Genomic DNA, 13,685 nt, shown 5'->3' on the forward strand with positions numbered 1-13,685 from the left:
TTGACTGGTGTGCCAATACTTGATCTCCATGGAAATTAACTTCATAACGAATGAGTTCTTGTGTCTAGAAATTCAATTTTAAAAAATGGCTAAAATCAATCCTGTAGTATGCAAATAATGAAAGGCAAAAATGATTTAACACCAGATGCCCGTGAATGGCCTTAACGATACTGTATTTATTAAAGTTTCCCTTCCTTGTCAATATTAGCCACCGGTTTTCTCCCCTCTCTAAGGGAAAAGACGCGGGGAGAAAGGGACTTTCTTTTTATTGTATACCATAGTTATCAGGAATGAATTATACTTAATAATAATAAAGTAGTAAATTTGGATCACTAACATATCATGTTCTATTGCTGGCTTATTTATTTGGCCTTATGTACCACGGGGGGCCCATCGGGGACAGGCCCAACCAAATGATTTCATGGCCTCCCCAAATGACCAGCTTTTAAAACATCATCGTAAGATTTACCTCGCTACAGTCATTTAAAAATAACGAGGTTTACATATAATTAATAATTTAAGGTAAAATAGTATGAAAAAATACTATTTTACTATTCCAATCGAGAAATAGTATGGTATCTCTTCATTATACCGATCGGAAAATAGTATGGTATACTCAGTTCACTATCCTCTTATACAGTTTCAGAAACTCAAAGGCATGGTCCCTTTCCCCCAAAAACCGCAAAACAGCACTCAAATAACGTCAGTGGACAACTCTCCCGGTGGCAAAACCGATCAATCAATGCTTGTACGACGTTGCCTTATGTCTTTTCAAATTGTCAAGAAAGAGATGGTCAGTGACTATTTTTCCTTCTTCCGTTTTTTCGGTCATTTTTAAAAAAAGCAAATCACAACATACTTTCCCAACATACTTTCCCGTAACTCAGATAAAATAAACAATTTCCTGGAAAACTAGAGCAATGTAACACAATAAGCATAAACGTCTCCCTTGAACACTTATTAAATACTATAGCAATAGAATATAAGCGTTATATAAATAGTAACTATTGACTGCAGCAAAACCTAAGGAACGTACTGTAATTGATGCACTCTCCAATTTTGATAAACACTGAAGCCTATTGTGTAACACAGTTCGAATACTATTACCAATATAATAAGAAATACGTCTGATATAGTGGTGTTCACGAGTCGACATGAGAAATAGGGTTTCCTTATCTAAATTTTGTAACTCACATCTCGTCTCTTCTAGAATATTTTTTTTCTCTAGTTTCGATTATCAAAAAAGATGTTCTCCTCTCGTTTCATTTTGTAAATTCACATACAAAATTTATGATCTGATTTTTTAGATTTTCAAACTATGCTATGCATAAGTGTCTGAAGTTTTACAGAACGGGTTTGTTCGTCCGTTCGTCTGTCAGTTATCACAGCCAAAACAATAGGAGATATAGATATGCAGATTTTGCAATCGATTCAGTACTCCAGAAACAGGCACTGTCTTCTCCATTAACCCTCTATTCAAACCAAAAGTAATTAAAAATAATCATTTCGGGTTTCAATATTTATCGCCATAGAACAAAAATAGTAATAGACAGCGAGGAATATTTTTCTGCAATCGATTCATGGTCTCAGGAGTATTATATATATAATATTGAGAAGCACTTCTTTTGCAATCTATTCAGCGTCCCAAGAATAGATTCTATACCTTCCCTTAATCCTCTATTCAAACTAGAAATGATCCAAATTAACGATTTTTGATTTCAATATTTCGACAAAGAACAAAATCAGTAAGGAATAGCGAGAAATGTTTTATATATATGGACTCAGGAACAGGTTCCTCCTTTGATGTTATTCCTCTATTACATCCAGTAGTTGTAGATGTAGCCTACTACTTCGAAGTTTTAAGTATTGCATTCGGATGGTTTGGAAATATTACATAGTTTCAACTGTGAAACAACATTCACTTGTCTTAATTTCATCTAGAAGTTACCCGAATTCTTAAGCGTAACGAGAGGTTCATGAAGGGAATGATATAACACTCAAACCATATTTATCATTGGAGTATATGGCGTAAGACTTGCGTATCTTTCGTATCTTTATAAAAATGATAAATGTTCTACACTGTGTTCGTACAATCATTCTATCAACTTATGATTTTATGTTATGATTCATGTACTAATAAAACAAAGTTTGAGAACTAAGACTGGGATAAACTAGAGTTTCCCGCCAGACTCGTGAAATTTGTCGTCTCGTCTCAATTCTAGTCTCGAAAATGAGACTAGAATGGTAATTTTTCTAATCTCGTCTCGAATTTAAAAGATATTTCTCATCTCGGGAGTAACACTAGTCTAACACTATATATCCTAACAATAAATTACGTTTAATTAGCCGTGTAGGAAGGACGTAGAATTAAAACAACACTAAGAAAAATTCTAGGAACTAGTGAACAAAATATAAAATGAAAAAGTTCCAGTAGTATTTGGCTGAAATATAAATTAGAAATGGACATCTGCGTTTATTCATGTTATTGTGCTTTTGTTATAATTATGAAGGTTTATTTCCTGGTCTGCACAATTCCAATCGCTTGTTTCTTAAAAGTCATTACGGATTCACTAGTTAATAAAAGAATCATATGTGCTCACTTAAACCTACTTAGGGAATCTGTAGGACAAACGTAATACTTAAATATAGATAATAATAATCATTATTATCAATCGCTAACCACTTCTCTAGCAGTTTTGCAACAGTTTCATCGTATACAAAACTCTTAGGTATTATGTTTTAATGTAGTTAAAAAAAAAAAAAAAGAAAAGAAAGAAAATAACCTCTAGAAATAACACAAAAGGGAAAATGTGGCAACGACAGATCTGTCATCCTCACTGACTTCCCTTCGACCAGCCATAAATAAGCCCCCATACTGAGCTTCGTGACATCCTATACCACCCGCGGTGTGTCGGCATCGGACAGCAACTGTATACCAGGATTGATGGATTGATTGGTTTTGAGTTTAACGTCCCTTTTCAGCAGCGAGGCTATATGAGACGTGGACCTACTGATTAAAGTGGAATCCGAACCACATGAGCTCCCGCCGGGAATCGAACCCGGAACTGTATACCAGGAAGCGGACGTACTATATATTTTTTTTCTGTGACAGCAGTTTACACAATTTACTACGATTTATATTTGACACTTTGAAGAAAAACGTGTTACAACGTACTATAATTATAAAGGTTACCAAGAAAGTTCTATCGCTTTTTCACCTACCACCTTATAACATCAATATGTCACCTAAGATGTACCTGGAAGATCAAAAATTGTCCCCATCAGCACTACGACCTTCTGCCAACTTTCTGGAAGCCCATGGATTCCATCGCCGTAAAACTTGGTGGGCCGAGAAGCGAAGATGATATCAAGTGCATTTTGCGCCTCTACTAGGGATTTGAACTGGCGTCCTCTAAGCCGATTGTCCAAGGAATGGAACAGGTGATAATCGGACGGTGCAATGTCCGGGGAGTATGGCGGTTGCAATAGTGTTTCCCATCCAAAGTACAGAATGTTTTCCCAGGTCATCCTAGCCACGTGGGGCTTACCGTTTTCCTGTAACAGGAAGACCCCTTTGCGATTCAGAAGTGCTGGCTCCAGAGTCTTTGAGTTCTTTCTTGAACACGGCTCAACTGCTGACAGTACACAGTTACATTGATGCTCTGACCAGCTGGTGGCAGTTCCTGATGTACGATGCCGCGAGCAGTCCACCAAAACAGGACGTTCTTCTGGTGCAATGCTGGTTTCGGCTGTTTTGTACCAGTTCATGGGATGCTACCCAATGATGATGGGGCCTTGGAGCTTCGTACTGGACCCACGTCTTATCACATGTCAACAGAACAACCTGTCCAGAAATGGCTCCTTCAGACGAGACAGCAAAGAAACACAGGTGTCTGGTCGTGTTGTCTTCTGGCCCGGAGTCAAATCATGTGGGACCCATCGACCCAAATTGTAGTGTTTCCCCAGTTGATGGAGGTGCTGCCGAATGATTTCTCCACTCACATTGAATTGTAGTCCAGTTTCTGACACGTCTGGTCACTGTTCGCCTCAATTGCTGCCTGGAGATCTTCATTTTGTACATATATTGGTCTTTCGGCACGTGGTGCGCTTTTGAGTGTTTCGTCACCGTCCTTATTTTTTTTTAAACTATCGCTGCACTGTTCACATAGTCACGACACCCTCACCAAAGGCCTGGCACATTTTCCGTCCCGCTACGTCGGCGTTTGACCCCAGTTTGAACTCGTACAGCATACACGCCCTTATGACGCTCTGTGGAGGTTCTATGTTCACTCTGCTCTTACGCAACTTCACGGTGTAACTGAACTGCCACAATCAGGTAGTATGTTGGATATGCCCAAACCAATAACTGGCCTTCGCCTTATCTCCATTCGCATTCAACTCACGGTGTAAGGGCCAATTGAACACAGACCTCATATAATATCATATTTTAGGTACTTGGAATTGGAATAAAAACTTGAAATTCGGTATGCTTGTAAGTTTTCGTTAGCGTTATCTAAGTAAATCACCAAAAACTAAAATTTCAACCTTTAGAGTGGCTTTATAGGGAACTGAAATATCTTTCCCATGATATTTATATGGGACACCTTCTACACCCCAAAATGTTTAAGCACTTCCGGCAAGATTAGAACAATGAAATTTGGCATGATTGTAGCCTTCCGGTACTAATCCACAAAAAAAATTGCCAAAACTGAAAATTGTTAGTTTTTAAGGGGTCTAAAAGGGGATGAAGAAATTCGCATGTTATTTAAATGGGTGTTTTCTTGGGGTACAAAATTTTATCTTTCAGATAGTTGAAATACGAAAATAAACTTGAAATTCAGTAGAATTGTGGGTTTAAGAGGTGCGAGGCTGTACGCCGAGTAAAAGCAGGGGTCAGGGGGCGAACCCCAGCTGGAGCAAATTCATTAAATGCAAATGTAAGAAATTCACTCTTGATGCAAAGGCTGATACAGAAGAAACGCGAGGCCGTAAGCCGAGCAAACGCGGGGATCTGGGGGCGGAGCACCCAGCTAGCCAAAGGCTAGTTGAGCTATAAAATTGAATTCATGTAGAGGGAAGTTAGACGGCATGAAATTATAATTTTCGAATTAGCTTTCTATTTCAAGTTGGCAAGCAAAAACTTACAGTGTTTCCCCCCCCCCCCTCTGAGTGTGTATGTATGTGTGTGTGCGTGAGTGGTAAAGTGCAGGGAACATAAATCGAGTTCGTAGAGTACAAATATCCCATCCCATTGTTTAAAATGTAAGGAGAAAGGGAAAAGAAACCCTTGTGAATTTATCAGTTTTTTCAAAAAACAGAAAATTCTACTATTTCTTTACATATACGCCTGCCTATGAAATGAAATAACTACATAAAAGTTCCAGTTCCTTATCAAGATTATTTTTGTAAAACAAAATAAGAAGAAACGCTTTGATCTTATTGTGATTAAAGCTATGAGAAAACATCGTCTTATGCGTATTAAATTAACGAAATATCAAAGGTGAATTTTGAGAGAAGAATACATTAAAGTTTTGAAACATTTTTCCAGAAATGAAGAATCGTTACATGTTCACTTCCTGAAACTTCTTTCAAACAATATTTATTACAAATAAATTTTACGACTAAACAACGATGTAGGAATAAGTGGAATGTTTTTATGAATCGGAAAATTTTCGGTTTCGAAATTTTCCGGAAAATTTACATCACTAGGTGTGGGTATATCCAACATACTACCTGGTTGTAGCAGTTCAGTTACACCGTGTGCGTAAGGAAGAGTGAACATGAGACCTCCAGAGCGTCATAAGGGCGTGTATGCTATACGAGTTCAAATTGGTGTCAAACGGCGCTGCAGCGGGGCTGGGTGACGAAACACTACAAGGGAACACATGTACAAAAAGGAAGACCTTCAGAGCAATTGAGGCGAACAGTGGCTAGACATGTGAGGAACTGGGACTACAATTCAGTGTGAGTGGAGAAACAATTCGGCACCTCCATCAATTGGGGAAACACTACAAGTTGGGTCGATGGGTCCAACATAATTTGACTCCGGGCCAGACGATAACGCGAGCAGACACCTGTGTTTCACACCTGTATACTGTCAGCAGTTAGGACGTGTTCAAGAAAAACTCAAAACTCTGATTAAAACGCACCGTTTGTCGCCATAAAAAAATGCCGATAAATAATCATGTATTAATATATTTTTTTTTTATCTCCACAGAAACAAACGACTATATTTGGCAACAGTTACTTCAAATGACTAGTACCAGATTGAATGAAATAGTCTTGGCCGTGATAGCAATCATCAAACGCTTTCCACTCAATCAAATCAACAGAGCATGGCTAACGTAGCCAAAAGTTCTTTTAAAAAACATGCTCAAAATTTTAAATTTACGATTTTAAAGTCCAAATTGTTTTCAAGCGCAACGGTTATTTATCCAAATTTATAAATAAGCATTCCAGGAACTTGCGGTAGTGACACTCCGAACAAGAAACCTCAGCGTATCTTACATGCTATAATATTAAGGGAACAAAATTCTTATATGTACATATATTATTATATCTGGCCTATATTATTCTTCATTTAAATGGAAATAAAACGTATCTCTGAAAATCTATAGCTTTTGATGTTTATTATTTTCAGATGTTATGATGCAGCTCGCAACATAATGAAATTAATCGGCAAATTTATTACAAAATTATGGATAATTTATACCCAGGTCGAAGATTACAAGATTGCATTAAACAGATTTTTTATGAGTCATGTTAACATAGTTTATATAAATTTCCTGTTATGTAGCCAGTCTGTTCAATAAAACACCTTTCCTGTCTTCAGTGCATGCTTATTCATTTATTTATACATCATCTGTCGGAATCTATACCTGGCTTTCTGCATTCAGTTAGATTTCTGAATCGAACAATAAGAAGCATCCCTTGCTAATTGATAACAACAACGTAAAGCGCGTTTCACATTGCTTTCTTTATGAATCATAAAGATTTTAAAATAGTGAGCTCGATAACACAGAAATGCCTATTTTTATCTAGGAACAATTAATTCATATTTGCTCTAACATAAACATTATTATTATTATTTTTATATATTTTTTCTTTCTAAGCAGCAATATATATTCACATTTACTTTCAAGCATTACATTTTTTTTTATTATTTATCAATTTTAGTTATGATTACACAACAATAATACAGTTAATAATAAATAACGTACCTAACCTAGATAACTTAACCTATCTAACTTAACTTATTCTTTTGCTACAAAACAAATAAACTCGGATCTATCACTTATACATACAATAATGAAGTCCTGCTCTTTGTATTGGCTTTTTATACCTTTATCACAGCTAATACCGGTCCTTAGAAAACAATTATTGATTGCATAACCAGTGCATAGATCACAGGCATCATACATACATACATAGCATAAAAGGGCAAATAAGAAAAGGCGATATTACTTCGCTCACTGCTACGACTCGATTCCCTATTGATTATTGATTACTTTTAATACTCAACTTTTTCTTTGCCTGAATTCTCGATCAATGGAAACCACTCTATTGAGAACGAGCTGCAAATGTGAAATATCAATTTGACCTACAATGATCCAGTAAGTATCGCTATCCTACTTCAACAGTTTCGTTATGTAATCGCTTGTGTGCCATTCTAATTACTTTTCTAGCTGGTATATATATATATATATACAATTTTGAACATGTCCCCCTTATAGTCTGATCAGATATGTGCAACCGCGAATTTACCTTAAATAGCCATAGTAATAATACATATTCCCATCAAACTTGTAGAAGAAAACATCCGATGCATAAATTCTTGTATAGAAGTACCAAAACAGCCCCCCCCCCCCCCCTCCTTTAAAACTATTAGCAAGATGGCGATCTTCATTACTTTTCGCTACTGGACTTTTTTCACAATTTTAATTACGTTACCTTCTAAGTCCACCTGGCCCTTAAATATAACCAAACATTGTTCGATGTCCAAACTTCCTTTTCAAACAAGTTTTATAGTCCAAATTTTTACATTTGATATCAATCGTCCAAATTTCCGTGCCCAGACTATACGATGAACTTTTTTATTCACTATCTTCTTTCATACTGCGCTTACGCCATCTATTGACATAAACAATATAATTATGATAATACGAAATCTTATGGAGTATAAATAAATTCGTTGAATTGAAGCTATAGACCAGCGTTTCCCAACCGGTGTGCCGCGAGGAAATGAAAACAAAAATAATTAATTATATAGCAACCAAATTACAAGACAGGAAAAATGTGTATTTGTATTTCACATTACTATGAACCTCTACAATGGAAAAAAATACTGTAATTGTAATATATATATATATATATATATATATATATATACATTATTACTACACAGATTATATTTCGAAAACAGAATTTGATTAATATTTTAAAATGGTGACTTATATTAACCATGTTAATAAATTATAAGTTTCGCAATGTGTTACTTGTCTGTACATGTTTAATGTTAAAAAAAAAGTATTTACTATCATTGTTATGACCATTATTGCTTCTTTATTGTTACAGTTTATTTCCTAACTTGAAATTTTAAAATCTCATTCTACCCTTTCGACAAAGCAAACACTCATACAAATTACCTCAATCTGTTTTAAAAGTACAATAAATTTGTTTGTTCGTTCGTAATTTAGTGATCTTCCTTAGTGGAAGGTTGGATACAATCTTCAAAAAGAAAGTGTATTTTTAAAAGCCTGAGTCCTATATTTCATTGGAATTGTTTTGTATTTTTGAATTAGAATGAAAAATAAGTATAATGATTTACGATGGGGGAAAACCAGTGATCAAGCTTTCTTCTCTGTGAGAATGAGGTCAGTAATCACAGAAAAAAATATACGACTGTATTTTCTATTTACTACTACTAATAATAATAATATCTATGAGTGTGCCGCAAGTTGAAAAAGGTTGGGAAATGCTGCTATAGACTATGTTAAGAATTAATTTTCGACATCGTATCCTATTTTTTTTTTTTTTTTTTTTAAACTCGAGTAACATGCTACTGATAAATATATTCCTATATTATCTCATCATCCATCACAATCAAACATATATATATATACCGAAATCGTACAATCCCTTAGCTAGATTTATATATTACCTACTTCTATTGTGATTTAGCGCAGGTCAACATTAATGGGACACAAGTAAACAACTTTTACTTAGCACAGGTCAAGATTACACTCTCAAATAAATAACATTAAATGCAGATCAACATTATGCACATAACGGGAAGGCTCTGTGGTCCCCCATGTAGGTTAGTAGCTGAGTTGGTTTCTTTCTGTACTAAAATTTATACATTTAATTTACACACTATTGCCGAGCGAGCGTTAGCGAGTGAAGGCGGGTTAGAGCCCCGCAGGGCACGTCTTTATTACCGCTCAATGGGAAGGGGGGCCAGTAATCTAGAACCTTGCCCACATAACAAATAAGCAACTTATACTAAATGCAGGTTAACATTAAACGCGCAAAGATAAACGAACTTTTATACCTAACAATAGACATTTCCAAATGATACGATTTGCTTTTAACCAAAAGCAGATCGTAACATGGTGCCAGCACTCCTGTCACAGGACAACGCTAAGCCCCACGTAGCTAGTATGACCCGGAAAAAAATTGGATGGGAAACACTATTGCATTCGCCACACTTCTCGGACACTGCACCGTCCGATTATCACCTGTTTCATTCTTTGGACAAGCACCCTACAGGACGCTATTTCAAATCCCTAGTAGAGGTACAAAATGCACGATACCTTCTTCGCTTCACGGCACGTAATCCATGGCCTCCCAGAACGTTGGCAGAAGATCGTCGATGCTGATGGGGACTATTTTTGATCTTCCAGGTACGTCTGAGATGATGAATGTTCGAAGATGGTGGGTGAGAAAGAAATATAACTTGGTTACCTTTATTGATAGGTTCTGTGTACAAGGGCTTAAATTGAAATAGTTACTATGCACAAAGGTATAATGTTCGGTCCGGGGTAGTAGTTAACATGATAAAAACTACCTGGAATACAATTTATGGTGAAAAAGCAAAAAAGTAAATAAATAAATAAAAACAATAAAATAATAATGCTAAAAAACAATGTTTTTAGTTTTTCGGAAAGAGACCAAAATTTTCCGGTTTTTTGAGGCCTCAAAAACACTAACTACAACATTTTATATATATATATATATATATATATATATATATATATATATATATATATATATACATTGCAGCTGGCCCCCCTTCAAAAACGACAAGCCCCTCCTATATAAACCTGCTGGCTACACCCTTGCTATGCACCTTCGTATAGTCCAATTATTATTTTTTTTTATCAAATTACGAAATTTTAGGATCAGCCTTGAAAAAAAAAAGTAACCAATGCTGATCCTAAAATTTCGTTATTTTTTTCCGTAAATATTATATCTTTCCTGTATTCACCGGAATTTAAGCTGTCAAGTCCAGATCCTTGAAAAAGGCATCATTAGGATGAGTAATGAACAACTATACTGCAAATATTTTTGAAGGGACTGAACTAAACTTGAAACCTGTATGAGTCTTAAATATACCAAAGCCAACATTAACAAAACTTATAATTTTACGGATAAAAAGCCAAGCTATGCTAAATAGGTGAAAGCAGACAATGATTCAGACCGGGCAGGAAGTAACAACCCAATAAACATTGAGATTTTAAATATATGTTACGAAACTTTCCTACTCTAAACCGGGCTAGTTAACTTATTTCTTCCTCTTACGATGACAGAATGGGGGATAGTATAACGACTACCATCAGCTTAAAAGGAATGAAATTTTCAAATTTCCGAGCGAGACAGATTAAAACAACTCATCAAACATAATTGGGAAAAGTTCGTACTTTGAGCATAGAGGTAACAAAATTCTATAATTTATTATATAAAACAATAATCCTTACAGAGATGCCCCTTCTAAACTCTTCTAAGGAAAGGAAAAGGAAACCATCACTATGATATAGGACGATAAAACTAATACCATCGTACAACAGAATAAAAACAATTACTACGATGAATCTTCTAACATATGAGGATAAAATATGGACTGCTGACTATTCCTGCAGGATAAGAATAGGTCGGGTAGTCTAAAACAGGGTGTAACTGACTTAGATATTTCCAGTAGCGTTGAACTGAAATTGAAATAATGTGAATGCCACATGCGACTGTACGCTGTAATATGTTTAAAAATTGCAGTCTTGCTCAATATTCTAACAGAAAGAATGCATAGAAACTGCAAAAATGAAATTAAGTTTTACATCCCACGGTTATGCCGGATAGGCTAATGAGAAATGAATAAAATGGTGGATTGAAAGTGGGAGGAAACGGGAAAACCCCAAGCAAACCCACGCACACGGTGTTTGTCCACCATAAAGCTCACTTGGCGCCAGCTGGAATCGAACCAGGAATCACATGCACCAGAGGTGAACGCTCTACCACTGAGCCATCGCGGTCCCTTGCATAGAGACTAGTTGGTTAATATAATAATAACGAAAGAGTATTTGCTGGACATACGTTTTTTTCTCCTGTTCCCACATACCTTTCACAGCCAACTTCCTCACCTGTTTGAGCATATTACATATACTCAAATTTCTTGTTTTACATTTGGTACAGAACGCACTTAAGTCGAAGACCAATTAATTACAAATACAAAGGTTTAATGTTCATACTAAACTACATTAAAGGTTCTCAGAGAAAAATCTGATATTTCTCTATTACATAATATAGTTTTCAATGCAGGTACAAAATCTTAAGACTATTTTAAGTATCAGTAGATATCCTGAATAACCAGTAATGCCTTAAAAGCATGTATTATATTAGCGATTTTACACTATTGCTAGGTGCGATTGCACATTGACATCGGGAGTGCTGGAGCCTAAGCGCGCGAGATGGTCCAGGGTTTCAGCTTGACTTATGCAACCGATATTATTCACAGTCTCGTTATATTGCTGCTGCTGCAAATATACTATAGTTGTGAGATGATACTTCCCTTAAAAAGTAGTATTTCCTCTTGACTTTGAGTACATTCTAAATCCGCAAATGTAAACTATCTTACATCTTTTAAGACTATATTTTAATCGAATAATGTAAGCTCGATTCTTTTGCTGAGCTCTCCTCAATATCAAACTGTTCACACCTCCTACCTCTTGTATTTGTCATTATTCCTCTATTCCATGCAGTGAACTTTAAATTCTACCACAAATTCGGGACGAACACAATGTAAATTGTTCCGTGGTCGATTGCGCAACACGAGCAACATAAAATTGGAAAACCTGAACCTGAAATATGACACCAATTAGTCACCAAATTCCATTATGAATTCTACATACGTGTCTTAAGGTAACGACGCAATTCATCTTACTCAAAACCCAACGTAAAGTATTTAACTCCAGCGTGCATAAACCACTCAATGCAACATTTTATGGTTTGGTATTCTAAATTTTAATGTTCCGCAAAGTAAAAACTACGCCATACATACTTTTGACATCAGGATCAACTAGTGGTAGAAACGAGACTCAAGAACATTGAACGTTTAGTGGTTTAATCACATCCACGATTACTTTCGTACGATTATCACTTGCGCAAGCAAATAAATTTTCTTCGTTATTGTTTTAATTTACATCTGTATCTACAGGAAACCCATTAACTTCATTAATCTGCATTCTGAAATTTATATTGCTTACTTACTCTGCAACATTCAAATACACAGCAAAAATGGCAAGAAATTCGCGGGAGACGCTGCTGCCATAAAGCGATTGGCTATGATATTTGATTTCGATTGTTCAATCGAAACCAAATTTTCACCTCGAGTCCTAAGTTAACCCCTACACAAATATCTTTACCTCAGACAACAGAACGCATACTACCCGTATTATTAGATTTTGTGTCTGTGGGCCTATTCCACACTAGTCTTTGCAAATTTTGTTATTCGTAACGCAATGCAAAAATGTAATAACCAATTGTAACTGCTATACCAACTGACGCAAGTTAAAACATATTGCGAAGCGTGCCCACAGAGGACGGAATGCGGCCCTTTGTGTTGTTTTTTTTTTTTTTTTTTTTTTAGAAAATATAATGATTTCTAAAATGCAGAAAGATAAAAGGCCAGCAGTAAAATGGAAATTTTAAGGGTAAAATCTCCTATTCATAATTGAAGAGTAATATCTAAGAAACTCATTAATGCAAGTGGCAAATCTGTAACTATAATAATAAGCCAGAAACACCATAGACAATGTAAACATGGCTGTCATAAATATGTATCCATACGAGCAGCAGCGATCTATTACTTAATGCGTAAATATAACGTCCAGAGGTTTACATTTGATGATAACCTTTTCACATGAGCTAATTACCATCCACCCAGTATCCATTAGTCCGTCTTTCACCATGTCAGATTTCAAGGAAACTACAAGCGACTATTGGACAGGAGTAGAGTTTGGTGTTTTGGGGGTCAGAACCGTATCATTGAGCTGGTATATATTCTAGCTAAGTTTTAGACGGCAATGTAAGGTAAAGGGCGAAAAGCTGGAGTTCTCCGAAGACCAACACTAATGGAAATACATGGGGTTTTGGGAGGTTCGCTAGTCGATGCGACTGGGGTCTGAATTTCTGGA

General features: G+C 36.0%; 1 protein-coding gene across 4 annotated transcripts in view; it reads right to left on the bottom strand.

Annotated features, from left to right (window-relative positions):
• Positions 1–12,915, bottom strand: part of LOC145695194 (uncharacterized) — a 46,507-nt gene extending 33,592 nt beyond the window's left edge. The window contains exon 1 of one of the 4 annotated variants that reach the window (XM_081772169.1): positions 12,760–12,915. The gene's annotated coding sequence lies outside the window, so the exon portion shown is untranslated. Of the gene's footprint in view, positions 1–12,215; positions 12,339–12,401; positions 12,512–12,550; positions 12,705–12,759 lie in introns of those variants that run through there. The other 3 variants (XM_081772170.1, XM_081772172.1, XM_081772171.1) reach the window with 3 other exon arrangements.
• Positions 12,916–13,685: the final 770 nt, after the last annotated feature.

This window comes from Thermobia domestica, chromosome 9, assembly GCF_964235325.1.
Source record: "Thermobia domestica chromosome 9, izTheDome1.hap1.1, whole genome shotgun sequence".
NCBI classification, from domain to species: domain Eukaryota; kingdom Metazoa; phylum Arthropoda; class Insecta; order Zygentoma; family Lepismatidae; genus Thermobia; species Thermobia domestica.